General features: G+C 37.7%; 1 pseudogene; it reads left to right on the top strand.

Annotated features, from left to right (window-relative positions):
* Window positions 1–5,751: 5,751 nt before the first annotated feature.
* Window positions 5,752–16,072, top strand: LOC143545613 (ankyrin repeat-containing protein ITN1-like; annotated as a pseudogene).
* The last annotated feature ends 9,396 nt before the right edge of the window (window positions 16,073–25,468 follow it).

Raw genomic sequence — 25,468 nt, 5'->3', positions numbered from 1 at the left:
CCTTTGTCTCTAACAAGTCACCTGAAACATGTTTAAAAATAATTGATCAGCAGGAAATACAGGTGAGTACATTCATTTATAAATGACACATTTTACAGTTACAACATTAAGATGTTTTTACATCTGCCTGCTTACAGATTACCGAAAGGTACTTGTCACTCGACCGTATATATGACTGTGCTCATATTACTTATTGGCTAACACTTGTCCAATAAGTAATGTGTAATAGCCCAGTAGGCAAGCCTTGTATACAAAACCCCAGAATACCAGTAGTAATCGTCTCGTAAGTCTATAGAGACTTAATCACTGTAATGTATTTAAAATCCTTTGAAAATATTTGGACTATCTGTCATTAGTTTAATGGGTTTAGAAAAGCATCATGACAACATTGGAAAATTAGTTGTCACACGCAAATGTGAGTTGCGCAAAAACTCGAATGTCTTACCTTGCAAGTTTATATTTAACAAGCCTTCTGATATTAAGCACCTAGATTAAGCACAATGTAGTATATCTATATTAGTATAAACCCATAATTATAACGATAATCACGAGACATGAAACTTTACACGATGGCACAACGTCATACTTTGTTAAGGTAGAGCTTTTGGATTCGTGTTATAAGTTCCTTTCAATCGGAGAGGTACCGTTACAACTACTCAGGTATAATATCACCTTATATCAGAAAATATTGAGAGAGAAAGCGAAAATGAACGAGTTGTGAAGTTCAGAATCCCTCCCTATTTATACTCGAAATTGAGCATCTTCGCGTTGCGCGAAGTTGATGTAGGGTTGTCGAGTCAGCCCTTGCTATGCCAGTGGCATGACACGTGTCAGGTACGTGTCACCGTTGTGTGACTTCCACTTCGCGTCGCGTGAAGAACTCCTTTGCGTCGCGCGCAGGAAAAAACACTTTCTGGATAACTATTACAACTTTGCGTAGCGCGAAGAAACGCGAAGGAACAAAAATACTAAGGCGGCCCTTAAGCGGTTCACGGCGATACGAGCGTGCAAAGTGCACCATTAAAGTGCCACATTGCGCCCATCGCAGTTTGCCCGAGCCCGTGCGTGTGCACGTCGGGTGCTCTGCACCCTTCTCTAGGACTACTGGGTGTGATTTGGCACTTAAGAATATTATCATGTGAGCTCTCTTCCTTATAAAGAGCTTACAAGTTTCGTAATCTAGCGATGTTGGACAAGAATTAGGAATCATATTTATACCATGGTGGAAGTCTTCCATTTTCTTTCCTCCACCAATGTGGGATGGAATTTCACTTCCTTTACATTCTCCATTCTTCCTTTCTTCTCTTTTTCTTCTTATTTCTTTATTTCTTCCTTTAATTATTTTATTTCTTTTTATGGTTTGTTATAATACCTTTTTTCTTATCATGTCCAAATATATCTTTATGATGCATACCCTTGGTGTGAGTTATAGCGGGAAAAGATTGCAATAACTAGTGTACACAAGTCGAATGTATCTCAAAATTCTTAAATACCATTATAAACCGGTGTGACAAAATTTGAGAAAAATATGGAAATAAAAAATAGTTTAATCCTTTAAAAATATTTTATTAGTTTTTAAATATATTTTATTATATTAAATTATACAAAATTAAGAAATAAATGAATTGATTATAAAAAGTAAAGATGAAAAGTGATAATGGTTTATCGGTTGAATGGGCATGTATGAAATGCTTTTAGACTCTCCACAAAATGTTCTTATACCCGTAATTATTAAATAATCAAAAAGGAAAGAAAATAAAAACAGTGCCGCAAAATATGATTTTGAACAAGTGAATGTTTTTTTATCTTAATTGACTTAGAAATCTTTAAAAATGTTAATATTTTTTAAAAGAAATTATATTTGAGATATTCAAATTTTATTATTATTTAAAGGTATTAACTAGTTTAATAAATTAAAAAAAAATGATTTTTTTTCTGGATTTCAGCTGTCGAGTAATAAAACTGTAAATGCACATATGATATGTTGAGTGTACTTTGGCATGGGACGTGGTCGTATGGTACCAAGTATTATGTTTAATAAATGAAACTTTTAATTACTCCTTTAAAATAGTACTATGCTGGGGTGGATTAAGGGTCTGTTTGGTATGAGTTAATGGAATGGACGAAAGAATGGAATGAACGTGGTAATGGAATGAACAAAGGAATAGAATGAGTTATTACCATTCCAATGAGATGTTTGGTTACCACATGGAAATGAAATCAATCATTATTTTGCTTTGTTTGATAGGTAGGAAAACAATAAAATTAAGATGGTAATCAGTGGCGATGGTGGTGGGAGGTAGGTGGTGGTCGTGGCATTGGTGAGTGGTGATGGTGGTTGGCGGTGGCGAGCGGTGGTGGGCGATGGGAGATAATGGTGGTTGGAGGCGGGTGGTGGTAGTGGCGGTGATGGTGGAGGTGGCAGGCGTGATGGTAGTGGCGGTGATGCAGTGGTGGTGAGGGTTGGGACGATGGTTGATGGTGGTGGGTGGTGGCGGTGGTAACGGCGGCGATGGACGGTGATGGTGGTGGTTGGTGACAGCATGCGGTGGTGGTTGGTGGTGGGTGTTGATGGTGGTAGGTGGCGGTGGTGGGAGGGTAATGTTGTCGATGTAAGGTGAAAGAGGGAATGGAATGAAAAAAAAACATGGGGTATGGATGGAATGAAATTGTAGTGTTTTAGAGGGAATGGAATGGACTAGGTAATGGGTCATTCCATTCCTTTGATCAACCGAACACACTTTTCTCCATTCCCTCATAATGAGTCATTCCATTCCAAACTCCATTCCTGCTTACCAAACGCTACCTAAGTGTCGAGCGATGGGGGTATAGGCATACCCTCAAATCTATAGATCCTTTTATAAACTTTTTATTTTAGGCTCAAGGACACAAGGGTTGTGGGACTCTGTTGAACCACCGCTTAATGCAGTTCTTGACGAAAAGATGAACAAGACTACACGTGCATTTATATTTCAAGCAATCCCAGAAGACGTCCTATTGCAGGTGGCAAAGAAAAGGACGGCGAAGGAGATCTGGGAGTCATTGAAAACAAGGTATGTAGGCGCTGAACGTGTACAGAAAGCACGCCTACAAACACTCAATAGTGAGTTTGAAGCCTTGAAGATGAAGGACGGTGAGTCGGTTGATGAATTTGCTGGAAAACTAAGTGGGATGATCTCAAAATATAGTAGCCTTGGGGCTACTCTCGAGGACGAGGTTTTGGTAAGAAAATTGTTAGATTCGGTTCCTGAAAAATACATTCAGTTGGTGGCATCGATAGAACAAACAACGGATGTTGACGATATGCCATTCGAAGAGGCCATCGGTCGGTTGAAGGCGTATGAAGATAGGTTAAGGCTTCGCCAAAGTAATCAAAGTAGTGATAGTGTTTGCTGTTCATGAAGGCAGAAAACTACTTGAGTTCAAAGGGTCCGGGGAGGACTCAATTTTCTGGTACTCGAGGGAAAAGCGACCGGGGTGGTCGAGGTGGTTCAAAAGGGCGAGGTAGCAACCATGGCAGGGGTAATCGTGGCGGATATGCTTGGCAAAATGATCAGAGAAACAACTCAAGAAACAAAGATAAGAAATACATTAAATGCTTTAAATGTGAAAAATATGGTCACTATGCATCAGATTGCAAAGAAACAAAAGAAAGAAGGGAAGAAGCAAACTTAACTGATGCACAAGAAGAAGAGGGTGCAGTGATGTTAAGCATATATGGAGAAGAAATGCCCACTATGGTGTTATTAAATGAAGACAAAGTGGTTCCAAACCAAGAAAAAGGACGGGTTGGTGAGGACCGCGGCACGTGGTACCTCGATAATGGGGTAAGCAACCACATGACGGGAAGGAAGGAATTGTTTTCTGTTTTGGATGAGAAGATAATGGGATCGGTACGTTTTGGAGATGGGTCGAAAGTTCAGATCAAAGGTAAAGGAACAATTCTATTTGAGTGCAAGAATGGCTAACAACGTGTCATCACAGGTGTGTATTTCATTCCTGTTTTGCATAGCAATATTATAAGCTTGGGACAGTTGACCGAGGAGGGATATGATGTGAGAATGCGGGGTGAACACCTAACTGTACATGACGAACCAGGGCGGTTGATCATGAAGGTGCAACGGTCGGTCAACAGGTTGTACAAAATTTTCCTCAAAGCTACTAAGCTTGTTTGTTTACATGCAAGTTTGGATGACGAGGCTTGGTTGTGGCATGAAAGATTGGGGCATGTAAACTTTCATGCTTTAGAAACAATGGGAAAAAAGAAACTGGTTGATGGCATACCAATAATTAAACACCCAAATCAAGTTTGTGAAAGGTGTGTAATGGCTAAGCAGGCAAGACAACCCTTTCCACAAGAATCACTTTGGCAGGCTAATCACCCATTAGAACTTATCTATGGTTATCTCTGTGGTCCGATAACGCCACAAACAGAAGGCGGAAACCGGTACTTTTTCTTGCTTGTTGATGATTATTCCCAGTTTATGTGGGTATACTTGATTAAAAACAAAGATGAAGCATTGTCTATATTCAAGAAATTTAAGATGCTGGTAGAGAAAGAAAGTTCTCACAAGATCAAAATGTTTTGATCAGACCGCGGTGGCGAGTTTAATTCTAATTTGTTTAAAGAGTTTTGTGAACAGGAAGGAATTAGAAGACAACTAACGGCTCCTCACACTCCGCAACAAAATGGAGTAGTAGAGCGGCGTAATCGTACAGTTATTGAAGCAACTAGAGCTATGCTAAAGACGATGTGTGTGCCAGAAACTTTGTGGGGCGAGGCTGTTCGACATGCTGTGTATGTTCTCAACCGGGTTCCAACAAGAAGAGTAAAAAACATGACACCGTATGAGAAGTTTAAAGGAAGAAAACCAACACTCAAACACCTTAGAGTTTTTGGTTGTGTCGCATACGTGAAGATGATTGGGAACCAAGTGACAAAATTGGGCGACAGAAGTGTTGCAATGATAAACTTGGGAATCGAAGAGGGTAGTAAAGTGTATCGGCTATAAATCCAAATACAAAAAGGATTGTAGTGGGTCGAGATGTTATTTTTGAAGAAAAGAGGAGATGGGAATGGAGTAATGTTGATAAAGTGCAGCCCATACCCAAGGTGGGTTGTATAAACGTTCCAGGATATGAAGAGGAGGGAACCACTGAAACCAACTCATTCAATAATGAAGAGAGTCAAAGTTCAACACCTGTGACACCAGTTAACCCTAATTCATCCCCATTTCTATCTGATCATGATGGTGGAGGAACCTCAAATGAACAACAGACCCCGATTACTCCGGTGTCGAGTTCAACCCAAAGTAGAAACATCCAGCAATCACCTAGTGTTCTCGATCACACACCTTTACAAGGGTTTAGATCAGTTCAGGGTATTTACGAGAGGACCACACAGATGACTAATGAGGAAGTACGAGACCTTTATGACCAAGAATTATTGTTGGCAGATGATGAGCCCACAACATTTAATGAAGTCGTGCAGTATGTTGATTGGCAACGAGCAATGGAGGCGAATTGGAATCAATTAAGAAGAACTATACTTGGACCTTAGTTGATTTACCAGCAGGTCACAAGCCTATCGGTCTGAAATGGGTCTACAAATTAAAAAAAGATGCTGATGGTCAGATAACATAGTGCAAGGCGCGATTAGTCGCGAAAGGGTATGTCCAAAGAAAAGGAATTGATTTCGAAGAGATTTTTGCTCCTGTGGCCACGTTAGAAACAATCTGGCTCATATTGTCGATGGCAGCTAAAGAAGGGTGGATTGTGCATCATCTTGATGTTAAATCCGCATTTCTTAATGGAGATTTACTAGAAGAAGTGTACGTCTCGCAACCTGAAGATTTTATCATGAAGGGAAAGGAAAATAAGGTATACAGGCTCAAGAAAGCACTTTATGGGTTGAGACAAGCTCCGAGGGCTTGGAATGCTCGTCTTGACAAATCACTCAAAGATCTCGGTTTCACTCGATGCGCTCAAGAACAAGCTGTGTACAAAAATAAGTGTTCGAACTCTCTTCTTATTGTAGGGGTCTATGTCGACGGCTTCATCGTGACCGGGACAAGTGAACAAGAGGTTAAAAGGTTTAAAAGAAAAATGATGAAAGTATTCGACATGAGTGATTTAGGCCTGTTGTCTTACTATCTTGGGATTGAGGTGAAACAAAATAAAGATGGAATAAGTCTAAATCAGTCCGGGTATGATAGGAAAATTCTAAAGTTAGCTGGGTTGGAGAATTGTAATCCCTCAAACTGGCCAATGGATCCGAAGCTACAGTTAACTAAAGATGAAAATGGTGAATGTGTGGACGAAACTATGTATCGTCGTCTGATCGGTAGCCTCCGTTATTTGCTCCACATTAGGCCTGATTTAGGGTACTTGACTGATGTGTTTTGAGTAGATTTATGGAAAAACCAAAGGTTTGTCATCTCCAAGCACTAAAGCAGGTTTGAAGGTACTTGAAGGGTACGATTGGATTTGGTTTAAAGTACAGAAGAGGAGGTGATGGTAAACTATTGGGGTATAATGATAGCAGCTATGGTTTGGATGTGGAAGATAGGAGAGGAACTTCAGGTATGGTGTTTTATTATTCAAATAGTTTGGTTACATGGGCCTCGCAGAAGCAAAGGAGTGTCGCGTTGAGCTCGTGTGAAGCGGAGTTCATGGCTGCTACATCAGCCGCTTGTCAGGCGTTGTGGCTGAGAAGTTTGTTAAGTGATTTAACAGAAGAACCCTAACGGGTGAAGTTACTGGTTGATAACGAGTCGGCTATCGCACTAATGAAAAATCCGTGTTCCACGGTCGTAGCAAACATATAGATACAAAGTATCATTTTATTCGAGAGTGTATCGAACGGGGACAAATTCAAGTGCAACATGTTAGCGGTGAACTTCAAAATGCTGATACATTAACAAAGGCACTACCTCGAGTCAAGTTCATGGAGATGAGAGCACTGATGGGTCTTGAAGTTCTTGGAGATCCAGGTCAACATTAAGGGGGAGAGTGTGACTTAATGCTGACTTGGGCAGTTAAAGAACTGGTAATGTCATAAGATTGGGTAAAAGAAAGGTCAAGAAATAAATAAATGTGAAGATGTTTCGCTTTCTTTTGTTACTTGTTTTCTTAATTATAAATAGCATGGTAGATTCAATGTCTAGATGTACTTTCAAATTTGCTTTTCCTTTCTGCAAGTAATAACATCAGAAGTTTGTTATCACACTTTTGTTCTTTCTATCTTTTGTTTTTTCAATTTATGCATCTCTGATTACCAACATATAGCTGCTGAAAAGGGACATCTTGAGGTTGTGAAACAACTTTTGAAGTACTCAGATAAAGAAACACTTACAAGAAAAAGCCATTTGGAGTTTGATACTTTGCATATAGCTGCTAGTCAAGGACACCATGGTAAATATCTTTTGTTGGTTTCTATAATAGATTTGTTTATAGCACTATGAGTTAGTCTACCAACATCTTTTTTTGATTCCTACTGCAGCTATAGTGAAACTACTACTTGACCATGATGTATCACTTTGCTAAACTAGATCAAAAGGCAATGCAACTCCACTTATTACTGCAGCTTCAAAAGGACACACTAAAGTTGTTCAAGAGCTACTTTCAAAGGATCCAAGCTTACTAGATACTCCCGGATTCAACGGTAAAAATGCATTGCATCTAGCTGCAAGATCAGGGCATGTTGAGATTGTGAAAAGGTTGCTTGAAAGGGACCCACACCTGGCTAGGAGGAGTGACAAAAAGGGTCAAACTGCATTACACATGGCTGTAAAAGGGGCTAGCAGTGATGTGGTTAAGTTGCTGCTGGAGGCTGATGCTGCTATTGTAATGTTGTCTGATAACTCTGGCTTTACTGCTTTGCATGTTGCCACAAAAAAGAAGAGAGTAAAGGTACATTTTGAAATCAAATAAATCTAACATACATAATCTGCATGTTGCATTTGAGACGTTGATAATATTCGAATTTTATATGAAAAATTAAAACGTGAAGAAAAATCACAACGAAATGTTGACAAAAATAAGCATGTTAAAATGGCGAATTAGAAATTTATAAAATCATATTTAAAAATTTTTAAGAGACACAAAAAAAGTAAAGAAATTCTAAACCATGAAGCAACCTCGAGGGCTTCAATGTTTGTGCTTCATTGACTTGTTTATTATTATAGGCAATAACTTCATTTTTGAATAAAATTTACATCAAAATTTAGAAAAATTGAGAGCCTTGAAACTTGAATTGAAATTGCATGTTACATATTTTATAGAACATCATATCCAAAAAAAAAAGTATAAGAGAAAAAAATCGAAATTGAGAGTGGGTCATCTTTCAAAAGGTGGTTGAGGAAGAAAAGAGTTACATACAAAGAGACTACCTCTTAATGGCTCATAACCTCTTAATGATTAAAATATAAGGTAGCCTCTTAATGGTCATTAAGAGGCTACCTCTTAATGGCTCATAACCTCTTAATGTTTAAGAGGTAGCTTTAAGCCTGAATAGTTAAGAGGTAACCATTAAGAGGTAGTTTCTTAACCATTCAGACTTAAGGTTATCTCTTAACCATTAAGAGATTATGAGCTATTAAGAGGTGGCCTCTTAATAACCATTAAGAGGCTACCAAACAGCCCCTAAATCTAAATGGTTAACAAGCTATGAAGTATGTATTAATACTTAAGATATAAACATATTAATTCCAATATTTTGAAGATATAAACATATTAATTCAAATATTTTGAATTAATATCCGGCCAAGATTCATGCAGCAAATCATGTCTTTATATTAGGCATTAGTCTAAAATTAATGTATCATTAATAGTATAAAATCATCTCCTTGATTTTAGTCTATGGTTGTATTATATATTGTAACCTCATTATTGTATTATATATTGTATTATATATTGTAACCTCATTATCAATAATATTCACTTTGAAATTTCAAATATTATCTTATTCTCTAAATGGTATCACAGCCAAGGAATTCACAAACTCATCGCCAATACCTATTTTTCCCCCCTCACCTGCCACTATAACTCTTTTACGTTGACCACCCCTTTAAGCTTTTCACATACAGCCACTACCACACCTCTCTTCCTTCCCAATTATCTTGTTTCTTTTTCTTTCACCATTTTAAATCCAATATGGCTAACACAAACGAAACCTCACCAAGCACAAATCCATCGTATAACGTTACTCGCCCCTTTCTTGGCAAATGTCAATGGTGTCACACCATAGGCCATACCCTCACTACTTTCCCTACTTTCAGGAAATTAGTAACACATGTTACCGTACCTCCCTTCAACCACAATCCTACAACAAAAACTCCACCGCAAGCAAATATGATGGTTATGCAAAATAACTCTACAACAAAATGGTTAATGGATAGTGGAGCCACCCATAACGTAACTAATGACTTAAATGCATTGGCCAACCACGCACCGTACGATGGAACCGAGGAGCTCATCATTGGTGATGGTTCGTCTCTTAAAATCATGTAACGCCCGTCAATTCCGGTTTCAGGAATTAAAGCTTGTAGAGTATGTATAATTCTCGAGATTTATCCAACGTTTCTCGGAAGCCTTTACGTCATCCCGGTACGTCTAATCGCTTAACATTTCTTCCAAGTTGCATCATTATTAAATTCCGGGGGCTAGAATGAAAATGTTTTATAATATAACACTAAATAAAAAAACCCAAAACCCTATTTCAGCAGCCGGTCGCAGCTAAGACCCCCCCTGCTCGTTTTTCTTCTGCCCAGCCAAGTTTCGGCCGTGAAACTTCAATTCAAGGTCGGTTTTATGATTCCCCATGTCTTTTACACCTTAAGTGATCATATTAACGCGCTTATTGGTCGTTAAGGTTGAGTTTTGATGATAACAGTTTGCTGACAGATTCGTATACGTTTATTGTAGGGTCTGTAACGCGATGATAATCCATTGTTTTTTATCGATTCTTGATTCCATAATGTTCTACTTTGAGTCTAGTTTCCAGAAAGGTATAATACGTAATTTTTGGACGAGATTTGAATGGTTTTTATGAATTTATAAAATCGAGTGTCAAAGCTGATGCGGGATGACGGATTCTGGTCTGTCTTCCCGACGTCATAACCTTTTTTCGACAGGTCCAAATGGGTTGGTTCCACTTCTGGAAGTTAGTATTTTTAGTTAGGAACCAAACCCAATTGGAATCGTTTAATTTGGTTCGGTAATGAATTTTATAAAAATAAAACCATCTTGTTGCGCACTGAAATAGTTGCACGTACCTTGCTGTGTTGGATGAATTTTTATAATTTTTGTGTCCAATAGAAAAATATAATAAAAATATTTTTATAAACCTAAGACATTTATCAAAGTCTTGTAAAATTTTAATAATTTATTTCAAAGGTTACCCTATGTAACTAAATGCATCTTCGCATGCTAAAATCTACACGTTTTACTCGTTATTAATCGATAAGTTCGTTTTAGGCTTAACCGGTGGATTTGGTTAGTTGAAAGATTTTAGGGGCTGAGATAAGGTTGTTGGGCCTTGGGCCAAGTTGTTGGGCCTTGGGCCAAGTGTTGGGCTTGAACGGCCCATTAGGCAAGAGTGTTCTTACGGTCTAGTTTAGTAACACGTTGTGTATACTTTACAGGCCCTTGCTTGTGATTGTGCACTTAGGGATTTCCTAGCTCGTTGCAGGTGTTCGATTGATTTCATGTGAGTTCTTGATGCCCCGTTTAACTCTTTTTAAGTTTTGGGCTAGCATTTACACCTAAGTGTTTTTCTTCCTTGATGAAATGTTTTGAATGGTTTTACATAGGCTTGCTAGTATTGGTAGGCCTTGGAATGTTATAGAATGTGTATGTATATATATATTTATATATATTTAGAATGGCCAATATTTGGCGAATGTTGTAGTCGTCTCGACTACTGAATGTTGCGTATGCCTACCTTGTGTTGCATGCGCCGAATGTTACGTGTTTGGGTTGTACGTTTGCTCGACCCTGAATGTTTATAGTCGTCTCGACTACTGAATGTTGTGTATGCCTACCTTGTGTTGCATGCGCCGAATGTTACGTGTTTGGGTTGTACGTTTGCTCGACCCTGAATGTTTGTAGTTGTCTCGACTTCTGAATGTTGCGTATGCCTGCTTTGTGTTTGCATGCGCTGAATGTTACGTGTTTGGGTTGTACGTTTTCTCGGCCCTGAATGTTATTATTGAATGTTATATATATATAACATATATATATTGATATATATAGGAATGCACGTATAGAGATGCTCATACGTAAGAATGACTATTTATCGAATGTGGTGACCTAACCGATATATTTCCGTTTACCGTTTTAAAACCGTTGGAATGATTATTTAAGACTTTTGTTACTTATTTAAAACTTGAACTCACTCAGCTTAAGCTGACTTTGTGTGCATGTTAGTTTGAGTTTCAGGTTAGGAAGAGGATGCCTTATCGCTTGGACGTGCACGAAGCTACTTGGACGGTGAAGGGCATACGGGGAATGAAGATTTTATTATTAAACATTTATTTTTAAAAGTTTTTATTTAAAGATAATTATGTTGATTTTGGGCAAAATTCCCAGGTTTTGGGAACTCATTTACTTATTTACGTTTTGCGCCGAATTATACTCTGTGATGCTTATTTTAATGAAAAGAATTGTTTTCAAGTTTAATTATTTTTACGAGTGTTTTAAATGATTACCAACTGTGAGGATCCCGGGGTTCGGGGCCTTACAAATCACTCATATTGGTTCACTTCTTATACATACACAAAACACTACTCTCATACTAAAAAATGTTCTCTGCGTTCCTTCCATCTCTAGAAATATTATTTCCATTTCTCCTCTATCTTGTGACAATAATGTTCTAGTTCAATTTTTTCATTATACTTTTTTTATCAAGGATCCAAGTTCGAATTTCCTACTCCTTGAAGGAAAAGCTACCCGTGGAATTTATGAACTTCGTTCTACTTCCCACCATCCTCCGTCTACTTTCACAATTCACAAGGCTACTTCAAAGTTTTGGCATCATAGGTTGGGACACCCAAATACTAAGATACTAAAATATTTATCTTCCTTTGTTGATTTCATTTCTCATTCTAACAATGATTGCAACTCTTGTCATATTAACAAGAGTCATAAATTATCATTTCATAAATCTACTTTACATTCAAATGCACTGTTACAATTAATCTTTTCGGATGTATGGTCATCGCCAATCACCTCCATTGATGGTTACAAGTATTACATTATTTTTGTAGACCATTTTACCAAATATACATGGCTATACCCACTTAAAAATAAATCTGATTCTTTATCTACCTTCATTCGTTTTCAAACTTTAGTTGAGAACTTTTTTCAAATAACTATAAAACAATTGTTCTCCGACAATGGTGGTGAAGATATAAAACTCTCTTCTCACCTTCAATCTCGAGGCATATCTCATCTTACCTCACCACCTCATACTCCCGAACACAATGGTTATGCCGAACGTAGACACCGTCACCTAGTTGAAACTGGCTTATCTTTACTTACCCATGCAAAAATGCCCACCACCTATTGGCCTTTTGCCTTAACTACAGCTGCTTACCTCATCAGTAGACTACCCACACCCACTTTACAAAATACTTCCCCTTTCAATAAACTATTCAATAAACAACCGAATTACGAAAAATTACGAAGCTTTGGTTGCTTTTGCTTCCCTTGGTTATGACCATACTCCCCACATAAACTATATCCTAAATCCAAACCGTGCATATTCGTAGGATATTCCTCTTCTCAAAGTGCTTACTATGCAATTGATCCCATCTCAAATAGAATTCACACTTCTAGACTTGTTCAATTCAATGAAAACCAATTTTCATATGAAGAGATTACCAACACTCAAGTTTCCCCACCAAATGCCATAGAGTGGCTTCCAATTACAATTCCTATTATTGCATCTATCACAGAAAGTGCTTCTAACCAAATAAGCCAAATTCAAGAATCCAACCCATCTAGTCTAAACAATCCATCTACGGATTCCTCGCCTCCGTGGACATTTCTAGTCCATCAAGCCCAAATATAGAAACACACACAACTCTTTTAGGATCAGACTTTAATCCCAGCCCACTCAACCATAACACCCAAAATTCATCTAGTTTACTATCTGGCCCAACAACTTCTTCCAGCCCACACAAATCTAAAACATTCCAACCGATTCTGACACTTCTGTTACACCTACTGACACAAATACTCAAACACAACCCCCTATACCCCATGTCCCTGTTACAGAACCACAAAATTCAAACACCACCCAACTACCTCAAACCCGTATCCGCAAACCCAACCCACGTTATCATAATCCTAACTTTCAATTATATAGCGCCATCAACGGTCCAATTACCGAACCTTCAACCATTACCTAAGCTTTAAAACATCCTCTTTGGAGAAATTCTATGACGGAAGAATATGAGGCTTTAATGAAAAATAATACTTGGACTCTTGTTCCCTCCAACCATGATTCAAATCTTGTTGGTTCTAAATGGGTCTTCCGCACCAAGTATAAACCTGACGGCTCCGTTGACCGTCTTAAGGCTTGCCTTGTAGCAAAAGGTTTTCACCAACGCCCGAGAATTGATTATGCCGAAACATTTAGCCCAGTCGTCAAACCCGCAAATCTTCGTCTTATTCTTTCCTTAGCCATATCGCAAAATTGGACGCTTCGTCAACTAGACATAAATAATGCCTTCCTACAAGGCACATTGTCCGAAAACGTATACATGGCTCAACCACCTGGTTTCATAAACCCATTTTTTCCAACACATATATGTAAGCTAAATAAAGCTATATATGGACTTCGACAAGCTTCACGTGCTTGGTATGAAGAACTAAAAACTCACCTCAATCGCAAAGGTTTCAAACCTGCCATCTCGGATCCTTCCTTGTTCATGCGAAGTTCCGGTTCCTCTCCCATCTACATCTTGGTCTATGTTGATGATATCATCATTACCGGACCAAATCCCCAACACATTAATTCGTTCATTTCTTCCCTTGCCACCAAATTCTCTCTTAAGGATCTCGGCACCCTATCCTACTTTCTTGGTGTTGAAGTTCTCCCACATTCTCATGGAATCTTACTCTCCCAAACCAAATATATCCATGACATTCTTCAACGAGCCAATATGAGTGAATGCAAGCCGATGACAACACCAATTACTTGCTCTGAGCCTCACACTCCATAGTGGAACACCTATTCCGTCACCCAAAGAATATAGAGCCTTGGTTGGTGCTCTACAGTATCTCTCTCTTACACAGCCTGACGTGGCATTCACAGTTAACAAGCTATCACAGTTTATGCATGCTCCCACCACTACTCATTGGAATGCCCTTAAACGTCTACTACGTTATCTTCACGGGTCGATAAACAAATGTATCCTACTTCGTTACAAATCACCGTTACAACTTCATGCTTTTACAGATGCAGATTGGGCAAGAGACAAAGATAACTGTCGTAGCACAACAGGTTATATTGTCTACCTAGGGTCTAATCCAATCGCATGGAGCTCCAAAAGACAACCCACCATAGCTCGCTCCTCAACTGAAGCCGAATTTCGGGCTGTTGCATCTACAACTACAGAAGTTGTATGGTTAAAATCTCTCTTACATGAGCTTGGATTCAAGTCTACAATCACCCCAACCATTTTTTGTGATAATCTAAGTGCCACACAATATTCTACCAATCCCATTTTTCCTCCCGTATGAAGCACCTTGCACTTGATTTCAACTTCGTATGCGAAAAAGTGTATGAACAATCTATTCGGGTTATACACATTTCCGGGAACGATCAGTTAGCCGATGCTCTTACAAAGCCTACTCCACGTTCACGATTTCATCTTTTAATGACCAAGATTGGACTAACTCCGAGACCGTCCATCTTGCGGGGGCCTATTAATACTTAAGATATAAACATATTAATTCAAATATTTTGAAGATATAAACATATTAATTCAAATATTTTGAATTAATATCCGGCCAAGATTCATGCAGCAAATCATGTCTTTATATTAGGCATTAGTCTAAAATTAATGTATCATTGATAGTATAAAATCATCTCCTTGATTTTAGTGTATGGTTGTATTATATATTGTAACCTCATTATCAATAATATTCACTTTGAAATTTCAAATATTATCTTATTCTCTAAAGTATGAACCATTAAGAGGTAGCCTCTTAATAATCCTTGAGGGATATATTGTAAATTTAATACAATAAATTAATTGCAGTTCAAATCATTTGTACATTTGTAGAAATGGGATAATCTTAACCCACTTCTGACTAGCTTGACCCAATTTATGAGATGATCCATTTTGACCCGAACCTTATATTCGTACTATGTTACAGATTGTAAAGGAGCTGCTTAACCTCCCAGACACCAATGTCAATGCAATAACCAGAGACCATGAAACCGCACTTGACATAGCCAAAGGGCTTCGTTTATCAAAAGAGTCAGCAGACATACAAGCTTGCCTGGTGAGCCAACAAATTAAACCAACCACGAGACGAGTTGATTCACACTGTGACCCAGATAAAAAATGATATCAGAAAACTCCACCACAAAGCAACCAATGACTCCAACTCCGTCACCGTGGTAGTGCTTTTCGCAGCGATCGCCTTTGCTGCTATTTTCACTGTTCTGGGTGGGGACAAAGATGATGGGATGGCAGCAGTGGCTCACAAGACTTCATTCAAAATCTTCTTTATTTTCAATGCGATTACGCTTTATATGGCTTTAGCAGTAGTGGTGATTCATACAACGTTGAGGGCTAGAAGTGAGATAGTCGATATACGTGTGGTTATGGTTATGGTTACTAATAAGCTAATTTGGTTAGCTTCTGTGAGCACTATAGTGGCTTTTATGGCAGCATCTTATATAGTGGTCGGTCGGAAGCATGAGTGGGTGGCGGTTTTAATTACGGTGTTTGGTGTGAGTATGATCATGGCTGTGTTTGGAACAATGATGTTATTCGTGGTTGAATGGAGGATGGAGATAAATAAAACTATTGAAGCAAGAAAATCTGCTTTCTAGCATTGTTATTAATAAAGCTAAATGTTAGAACATTTCTAGCATGAGTAGCATCTTCGATTAATTCTTTGACTTAATAAAGTCATACTGTAGAACCTTTAATATTATTACTATTTTTTTCTCTTGCACCTTGAGGGGTGATATGTCATATGAATCAAAGGGGCTTACAATACCTAAAAACGTTTGCTATCATCATACATATATGCATTCTTATCATGGCACATTGATGCATATAACTTGTTGCTTATTATTTGCTTACTGTTTATCATTGTAACACCTCGGGAATACCCTATTCAAGTTTGGGCTAAAAATGACAACTTTGAAACTTAGAGGGTCAAAAATGAAAATTTTGATTTTCCAGAGACAAATGGGATCATCGCGCTACGCGATGCAATTCCTCTGATGTTATGAAAAAGGGGGCGCCGCGCTACGCGATGGTCCAAGGACATGGGAGCATTGCGCTACACGATGACCGGGTTAAGTAATCAGGGCCACGTGTCAACACGTGGCAGCACCTCATTAGTTGCAGCGTCGCGCTACGCGATGGCCTGGAGGAAGACCCATCGCGCTACGCGATGGTGTCCAAAACTTTGCCTATAAAAGGTGGCTACGGGTTTGAAGCTCATTCATCCCACAATCACATTCACAAACACATAGTTAATGGAGAACGTTCCCGAGTGCCGTGAAGTTCCGAGGTCTAGTTTTCTCATAAAACGTGCAAGAATCGAAGCTCTGACGTTCCGTTGATCAGGATAAGCGAGTTTCGAAGCGAAGTTCGGACAATCTAACAATCATTCTGCCTTAGAATTAGTATCCCGAGCATTCACTAAGATAGGATCTAAGTTTAAGTTATTTCAATTATATTTTAGATAGCTTAGACTTAGTCAAGGCTATGGCCTTTAACCTTGAAATGATTTTCAAAACATTCACAAACATTTTTCAATAAACGTTACTTCAGTAAGAAGTAATGACATACAAAACTAAATTTTGGCGGGCATGTAGTAATTGGAAGGGGGATATCATTAGTAGACTCTTCTTGCCTAAGGTAAGTAATTCGTACAAATCCCAATCAACTGCGGGACCCGTTTACTTACCTGGAGAAGTTTACCAACGTGATAGACTCTATTAGGCCAAAGCATGCCATATCAAACGTCACACAAATGCAATCATGATTTCAAAACATTCGTAAAGATAATCAAGGTTAAAACCAGACTTAAGGTCTGCAGTCTAAACAAAACACACCCTCAAAGGTGATCATTTAAACCTATTTGTTATAGGATGGCAATCATTTACAATCATGAAGGTTTATCCGACAATCACACCGACCGTACAGGTGAATACGTTAAACCTTTACAAATATTCAAACATATTTATACTTTATACGATAGATAGGTTGTTTATCTTATAAAGTCAATCAAATATTTGCATGAGATTATGTGATCTCTAAAAAATTGTAATACAAAGTAGAGAATAAAAACAACTCAGACCAAATACACATGTGTCTGGATCCAAACATAACCATTAGGCCTATAGAGTCAAAGGCTACGTGGCCGAGGGCTAATGGTCATATATAGTTTATCCGGTATGGGCTACGTGGCTCGGAGACTTGTGTGTGTGTAGGGCAGTGTTATAAATACCAGGTATAGCAATATATGTAACGTCCGTAATTTTCCGATAAAAAGGTTTAACCTTGTAATGTTGTGTACACATTTCGGGCTTGACCCGGCATTCTTCCGAGAGCTCCTTGCCACCCTCGTAAACGTATTTTACTTAACTTTTCTTACAAGTTCAACCATTAGTAAAGCGGAGGGGCTAGGATGTATTATTATTATAATGTTATACAAAAAAAAAATAATCCTAACCCTAACCTAAATCCCGATCGGCGCCCCCTCCCCCTCTGTTCTCAATTTCCGTGCAAGACCAGCTCGTTTCCGGCCATCCAAACTTCAATTCCAGGTCGGTATTATATGTCTACAACCCTTTTTCACCTTAATTCATCCATATGGCGCGTTTATTCGTCGAAATTCAGTTGTTTTTAGGCTTGTCGGGTGGCTGTCCAATTGGGTAGTTTCGGGGCTGTTTCGGCTAAGGTTTTTGCACCAAAAATTTCCTAGGTATGTCACCTTACAACATACTAAAATTTCATGGTCATTGGAATTGGTTAGGTCGGCCAATTGTTAATAGTTTGAAAACTAGGATTCGGTTGACTAGTTTGTGAGTTGTTGTGTTTAACGCGTTGTTTGAGGGAATTGACAACCAATTCGAATGTTGTAGACTCAGCATGATATGTTGGCTGTGAAAAATTGATTTTTTTGAGTATTTGGGGTGAATTGGTTGTCGGTTACTTGAACGGGTCGGTACGGCGCAAATTCGCGTTTATTGGTAATTTGTGCATCGTGCTTGCGAATTACCGACCCATTCAACTTGTGTAGCGTCGTGTGACTTGTTGGCTGTGATTTTACTAAATTTGGTCCACACGGGGCTGAGTCGATACCTAAGTGCATAAACAACTCGTTAACGCGCGTATTCGATAAAGTCAACAACTTTCGGGGGTAAATTGGGAACCCTTTGTCCCCGGGATTAACTAATGGTGATTTTGGTAAATACATGGCCTCGGGGGCTAATGTAATTGAATTTGGTAATGTCAAGGCTTTAGGTCAATCAAATCATGTTAGAACGTCTCGTAGGATAAACGAGTCGGTACGTTTAGTTAGTAATCTTTGTGTACAATCCGACAAGCTTGTAAACTGTGGATTGGCTTTGAGGTTCTCAAACCCTTTGGTATTTGTGTGGCTGTCTCAGGTGAGTTCATGATGCCCCTTTTTAACCTTTTTACGTTTTGGGCTAGCATACACACCTTATTATGATTTTAACCGATTTTATTCATTTAAACTATTGGGTTGGTATTGTATGATCTTGTTTGTGGTTGTGCCTTTATGAAGACGTGTAAATTATATTTTATGCCTTAGGATATTTTAGACTCGTTATAGGGTCATATATCCCTTAAGGTTATACATATTACTTGGGCTCTAAGCCTCGAGGTTGCTATTAGACTTAGTATTGAATGCCTAGATTATCCATTATTTATGGATTGTATGTGGTGATATTGTTGGTTGGATGTTCGAATTAGATGTTTGTATGTGTGTATGTGAATGTGTATGTGTTGGTAAACTATGACCGGGTCAAATATATTACTCGGGGAAGACCCGGGGTGAGGAGGCCCGTGTTGCATGTTTATGACACGGCTGGGTCAAATATATTACTTGGGGAAGACCCGGGGTGAGGAGGCGCGCCGTTCTGAAAACCGTGGTCGGGTCAAATATATTACTTGGGGAAGACCCAGGGTTAGGAGGCCCGTATCACGTGTTTAGGTATGTTAAACCATGACCGAGTCAAATATATTACTTGGGGATGACCCGGGGTGAGGAGGCTCGTGTTGCGTGAATTGTTTTATTTAAACTGTAATCGAGTCAAATATATTACTTAGGGATGACCCGGGGTGAGGAGGCTCGTGTTACATGATTTTAATGGTTTTGTTAAACTGCGGCTGGGTCAAATATATTACTCGAGGAAGACCCGGGGTGAGGAGTCCCATGCTACGTGAAAAGATGTTTAATGTTTTATTTACTTATTATTTGAATAAGAAAAGCTATTTATGATTTTATGGACTTATGTTTTGACCAAGGGAAATTATGTAACTAATTACTCATGATTTTCCCCTACATTTCATACTCATGGAGTTTAAATTGTTTAATGAATGTCGATTATGAAAAACTTGAACTCACTCAGCTCTAGCTGACTTTGTGTGTATGTTAGATTGATTTTCAGGTTAAGGATTGGAGGTTACCGCTTGGACGTGCTGGGGACTACTCGGAAGGTTGAAGGCATTTCTGGTCGAGGATTTCCAATAAAACGGATATTATATTTATATTTGATTTTTGGACGCTTGTACCCATATTTGGGATTTTTAAATACTTAAACTTTTCCGCTGTTATTTACTCTGAACTTATTTTGAATAAAACAAATCGTTTGGTTTTAAATTTTTGTGAATTTGTGGACGTGATCACCAATTGTAGGATTCCTGGGATTCGGGGTCTTACAAGTTGGTATCAGAGCCATGGTTCGAGGGATCCGAGCATTCTCGAATGCTTGGACTCGAACTGTAAAAGGAAAGACTAGAAATGCCAACCGCGAGTAGCCGCACGCCAAGAGGTAAATTTTATATTTGTTATTCATTTTTATAAGCATTAGAGTTCTATTATGTGCATATTTTCTTAAATGTCAGATGGGATGCTAATATGGTTAGGGGTAGGGGTACTTAGGATGGGCGGGTAAAGTAAACAATTAATAACACTTGATCAACGTTATTAGTAGTTTACCGTTACCTTTCATGTTCTAAATGCTACTTGTACCTGACCGTGTTGGGGTTATGTCATTATAGGAAAAGGATATGGCCAGTACCTGTTCAACGGTCTACCTGGTTTATCAAATTCTATTTGTCTTTTTAGTTCAACCGAACACAGTCTATTCTCTTCGGTTTACTTTCTTGTTACAAGAAAACTTCATAATTGTAATAGAGTTTTTCATAGGTTTCATTAAACTTTGATTTATTCATTCATGTTGTGTTTTTTTTTTTTTCTGTCATGAGAAAGTCCGACAAATATTTATTCCAAATAGGTTTATTTTTATTTTTATTTAAAGTAATAAATGGAAAAGAAAGGAAAAAAATGTAGTTGTGTTACAATATGCAAAACAAAGCCAACGAAAAACTGGTTGTTCGATGGGCGCCGTGACTACAAGGCAATTTATATGGGCTGCAAGACTTTCTAAACAAGAAAGAAACATATAAAGGGTTTATAAGAGGAGCTCATTTCTATTATGTCGTAAATCATAATGCATACATTCGAAAGAAAGAATACAACTTTTTGGAGTAATTCTCTTTAGCCGTTCTAGAGTAATGACGAAGAGAAGTTTTTAGTGCTTCAAGTATTTTGTTGTTTTGTGAAGATAAACGATGTTTCGAGACAGATAGTTTCTCGTTGGTAATATCTATTACTCGTTTTCTCTTGCATATTTTATTTCATATACTTGAAGATTTTTTGTTCCAAGTATATGATGATTGTTGTATGCCTCTAGTTTACCTAGAAAAGAATTTGTATTGCTTTATTATGGGTGATAGTTGATTTGAAATGGCTCTTAGTAGTCTCTTGGATTTTTACTCTCGGTTTTAAGAGGTTTTCCAAGCTAAAATTTTCGTGTCCCTTGAATTCAAATGCCCTATTTGTTTCCATCCTCATAGGTTCATTCTGGTAGGGAAAAATTTTAGTCAAACAAAGATTATTTCCGCATTATTTGTTTACCGTTTGTTGCTAGGTTATCGTTTTTCCAACAGACTGGTATCAGAGCTTCGGCTCTTGTCAAATCATATTATTATGGTTCGAGAGAAAATAACAGTATCTACTCGGACACTACAGTGGAAGTGTGTTCTTGGATTAAGACTTGTTTAAACAATGGAAGCCAATACAAGTAGGAGTGTTAATTTGAATGGTTTTAATTATCATGTTTGGAAAGTCAAGATGGAAGACCTTCTTTATGTGAAGGATTGTTATTTGTCTGCGTTTAATACCGATAAACCTGAAGATAAAACTGATGAAGAGTAGAATATTTTGCATAGAAAAGTTTGTGGGTATATTCAGCAGTTGGTTGATGATAATGTTTTAAACCATATTACCTGGAAAACTCATGCTCATACTCTATGGACGAAGCTTGAAGAGTTGTATGCTCAGAAGACCGGTAACAATAAATTATTCTTGATTAAACAGTTGATAAACTTGAAAAACCATGATGGAACTCTTGTTGCTGATCATTTAAATGTTTTCAGGGTGTTATTAATCAGCTTGCAGGTATGGGTATTAGGTTTGAAGACGAGATACAAGGTTTATGGCGTCTTGGTACTTTACCTGCTTGGAGACTTTTTAGACATCATTGTCCAACTTCGCAGCAAACGGTTTTATTACTATGGAATTGGCTAAAGGTAGTATTTTAAATAAAGAGATGAGAATAAAATCACAATGTTCCTCTTCACATTCAGATGCCTTAGTTATCGAAAGTAAATGGAAAAGCCATAGTAGAGGTCCGAGTAATAGAGCGAGCACCAGAGTAAGTCTAAAGGGAAGTTTGCAGATTTTAAGTGCCATCATTGTGGTAGAAAAGGCACACAATAAAATATTACATACAATTAAAAAAGGAGAACAAGAAAGCTAATTACAACAATCAAAAGAACAACCACAAGAAAGATGACTGTGATGAAGGTACTTCTTTAACTAACACTTCCATCGACGAGTTGCATATTTGTTGTGATTATGATATGGTGAATATTGCGCGTGATGATTTAAGTTGGGTTGTTTATAGTGGTGCTACTTGTCATGTGACATCACAAAGAGATTTTTATTCATCTTATACTCCTGATGATTTTAGGAATGTTAAGATTGGTAATAATGGGCTATCAAATACCGTTGGTGTTAAGGATGTTTGCTTGAAGTTTGATACCGGGATGGAGTTGGTTTTACACAATGTAAAACATGTTCTGGATATTAGACTTAATTTGATCTCCGTAAGCACATTAGATGACGATGGCTTCCACGGTACCTTTGGTGGTGGAATTTGGAAACTCACTCATGGTTCGTTGATCGTGGCAAGAGGTAAAAGAAATTCGAAGTTAGATATGGCACGTCCAAATATTTCTAGAGACTCGGTTCATTTCTTAAGGAATACTGATATATGACCGATCTATGGCATAAGATGTCACACCCCAACATAAGGCGGAAATGTCGGGGCGCAAACTGATTGTTCACAGCTCACAAGGTACTATCTTACAATATAAAATATGACAATATCTATTTACTTTAGTTATTTCAAAATTCAAATAAAATGCACAAGTTTCAAAATATGAAAATATAATCCCAAACTAAATAATAAAGCAAATATTCTTTATTTTATTTTCTAAGGTCTTTCTATACGTTCTTCACTTTAGCTTCAAATCAACTGTTAACCTGCATATGCGTAGAAAACAAAGAGATTTGTCAACAACACATGTTGAGTGAGATGATCACCAGTTTTCATGTACAATAATATATATATATATATATATATGTAATATAATAAATGATAAATGCGCAAACAAAATAATGTGAGTAATAATCAATCAAACCATGAACAAATAATATGATTCTCGGTTGACCATGCCTCACGAACACAGGCTATGGCTACTAAGACGGTGTATGATCATACTGACATGCCTGACTTCTGATGAACCTCCCCGAATGTGAAAGAATATAAACACTTAAACAAGTAGCAATTAGCATTTAATTGAAATATACACAATAATTATGTTTGCGAATTTGTGTATATATAAAATATAAAATATAAATATAAAATATGAATTAGATACGCATATGTCCCCAAAACATTTGAAAACAATAATATAAAAAGAGGAATGATATCTCACCTTATTGCTTAGGCGAGTGTGCGAGAAATTAGAATAAAACATGATTAAACGAGCGAATCGTCCTTTAACGTGCTGACTGAGATAAACCGAACAGACCTGAAACTTAGAGATAATAAACTATGATTAAAACCGAGAACATAGCCACTGTAAACGATCCAAACGGATGTCTAGAACTCCAGTTATGAGAAATTTAATGAATAAGCGAGCTGGTACTAACCAGAATCCGAACAACGAGTCAGAACTCAAATTTTGGTTAGAAGCCTTAAAATCTCGATATAAAAATAAAAGTTTTCTGGACTGAAAGTCAGTTCCGACCAGAAGTGTTAGAAATTGATTAGTCAAAGTTGTTAACCGTTTTGCCCTTAAACGGGTTTGAATTAAATTGACCCGTCAATACCCTCAATATCATAAATTGATTGAAGGTTATTGAAAAGTGAGTCATAATAAACAATTCATCAGTTGACAACTTACCTGGATAACGCTTGAGTTGACGGAAAATCGAGGTCAAAGGTCAGATAAACGTCAAACTCAAACTGCAGCTTCAAGTCTTCGAGTAAATATACAACAACGAGAGAGAAATCGAGGGTATAGTGATGGTGACAGCTGGGAATGCTATGTTTCAGTAACCTCTAGGGTTTGGAATGATGGTTTGTTTATATAGTTAGTATATCAACTTGTAGGACAAGAAACAAGTCGGTTTTGGTAAACGAATAACACATTAATGACGAAATTGAGCCTTATAATCTTCGATATTTTGATCAAAATACAGAAAATGAACCTAGACATTATTCCCTAGTAGATTCAATAACTTGTTGCTCAATTTTCGTGATTTAGGGTTGTTTAGGGAAAGGTTTAGCATTAAACGAATATCGAAAACCAAAATAGCTGAACTGGGCGCGCTTCGTGCCGTGCGGAGGATCAATCCCTCCTCCTTCGTGTCGTGCGAAGGGGGAGTTTTCACCAGCTTTCCATTTTTGGGATTTTTGGTCCTCGAAGTTCAAAAAAATTCATTTTAAGCCATTTTAAGCGCTTTTAAGAGTTTCTAAGCACTATTTGGCATGATTGAAAGTTATGAAATTATAAAATAAGTTAAATACAAGTTTTAAATAGTTCGAAAGATCCGAATTACATTCTAGGATCGGTTTAAACAAATACGAAAAATCCGAGATGTTACATTAGAGACTTGCTCTCATGAGTGAAACATGGATGTCCATATTATTGACGAAAGATGCCTTGTCCGGTGTGAAAGACGTTCATCTAAAGAAGTGTTATTATTGTATGAATCGTAGGCATACGAGTGTTTCCTTTCAGAGTCATCCTCCTTATATAAAAGAAAGTATACTAGACTTGGTGCATTCAGACGTATGTGGTCCTATAAAAACTAGAACACTTGGTTTGGGGGGGGGGGGGGCTACTTATACTTTGTTTACATTTATAGATGATCATTCAAGGAAGGTATGGGTTTATACCTTGAAGTCTAAAGATCAAGTGTTTGATGCATTTAAGCAGTTTCATGCCTTAGTTGAGAGACAAACTAGAAACAAGCTCAAGTGTATTCATACAAATAATGAAGGTGAATACATTGGCTCTTTTAATGGTTATTTAGAGAGAAACGTATTCAACACTAAAGGCCACCTCCAAAGACACCACAATTGAATGGTTTAGCAGAACAGATGAATATAACGTTGGTTGAAAGGTTTAAATGTTTTCTCTCACATGCAGGGTTGCCTAATTATTTTTAGGGAGAAGCTTTAAATACGGCGGGTACATGTTATTAATCTTACTTCTATTCCTTTTGCATAATTAATGATGTTCCATATTGGGTTTGGAGTGGCAAAGATGCTTCATATCGTCATTTGCGGGTCTTTGGATGTAAAGCATTTGTGCATATT

Source organism: Bidens hawaiensis, unplaced genomic scaffold, assembly GCF_021521415.1.
Source record: "Bidens hawaiensis isolate Kalapana, Puna unplaced genomic scaffold, B.hawaiensis_p1.1 tig00013987_1, whole genome shotgun sequence".
In the NCBI taxonomy this organism is placed as follows: Eukaryota; Viridiplantae; Streptophyta; class Magnoliopsida; order Asterales; family Asteraceae; genus Bidens; species Bidens hawaiensis.
The sequence above is the reverse complement of the archived record's forward strand: the minus strand, read 5'-3'. Positions and strand labels throughout refer to the sequence as shown.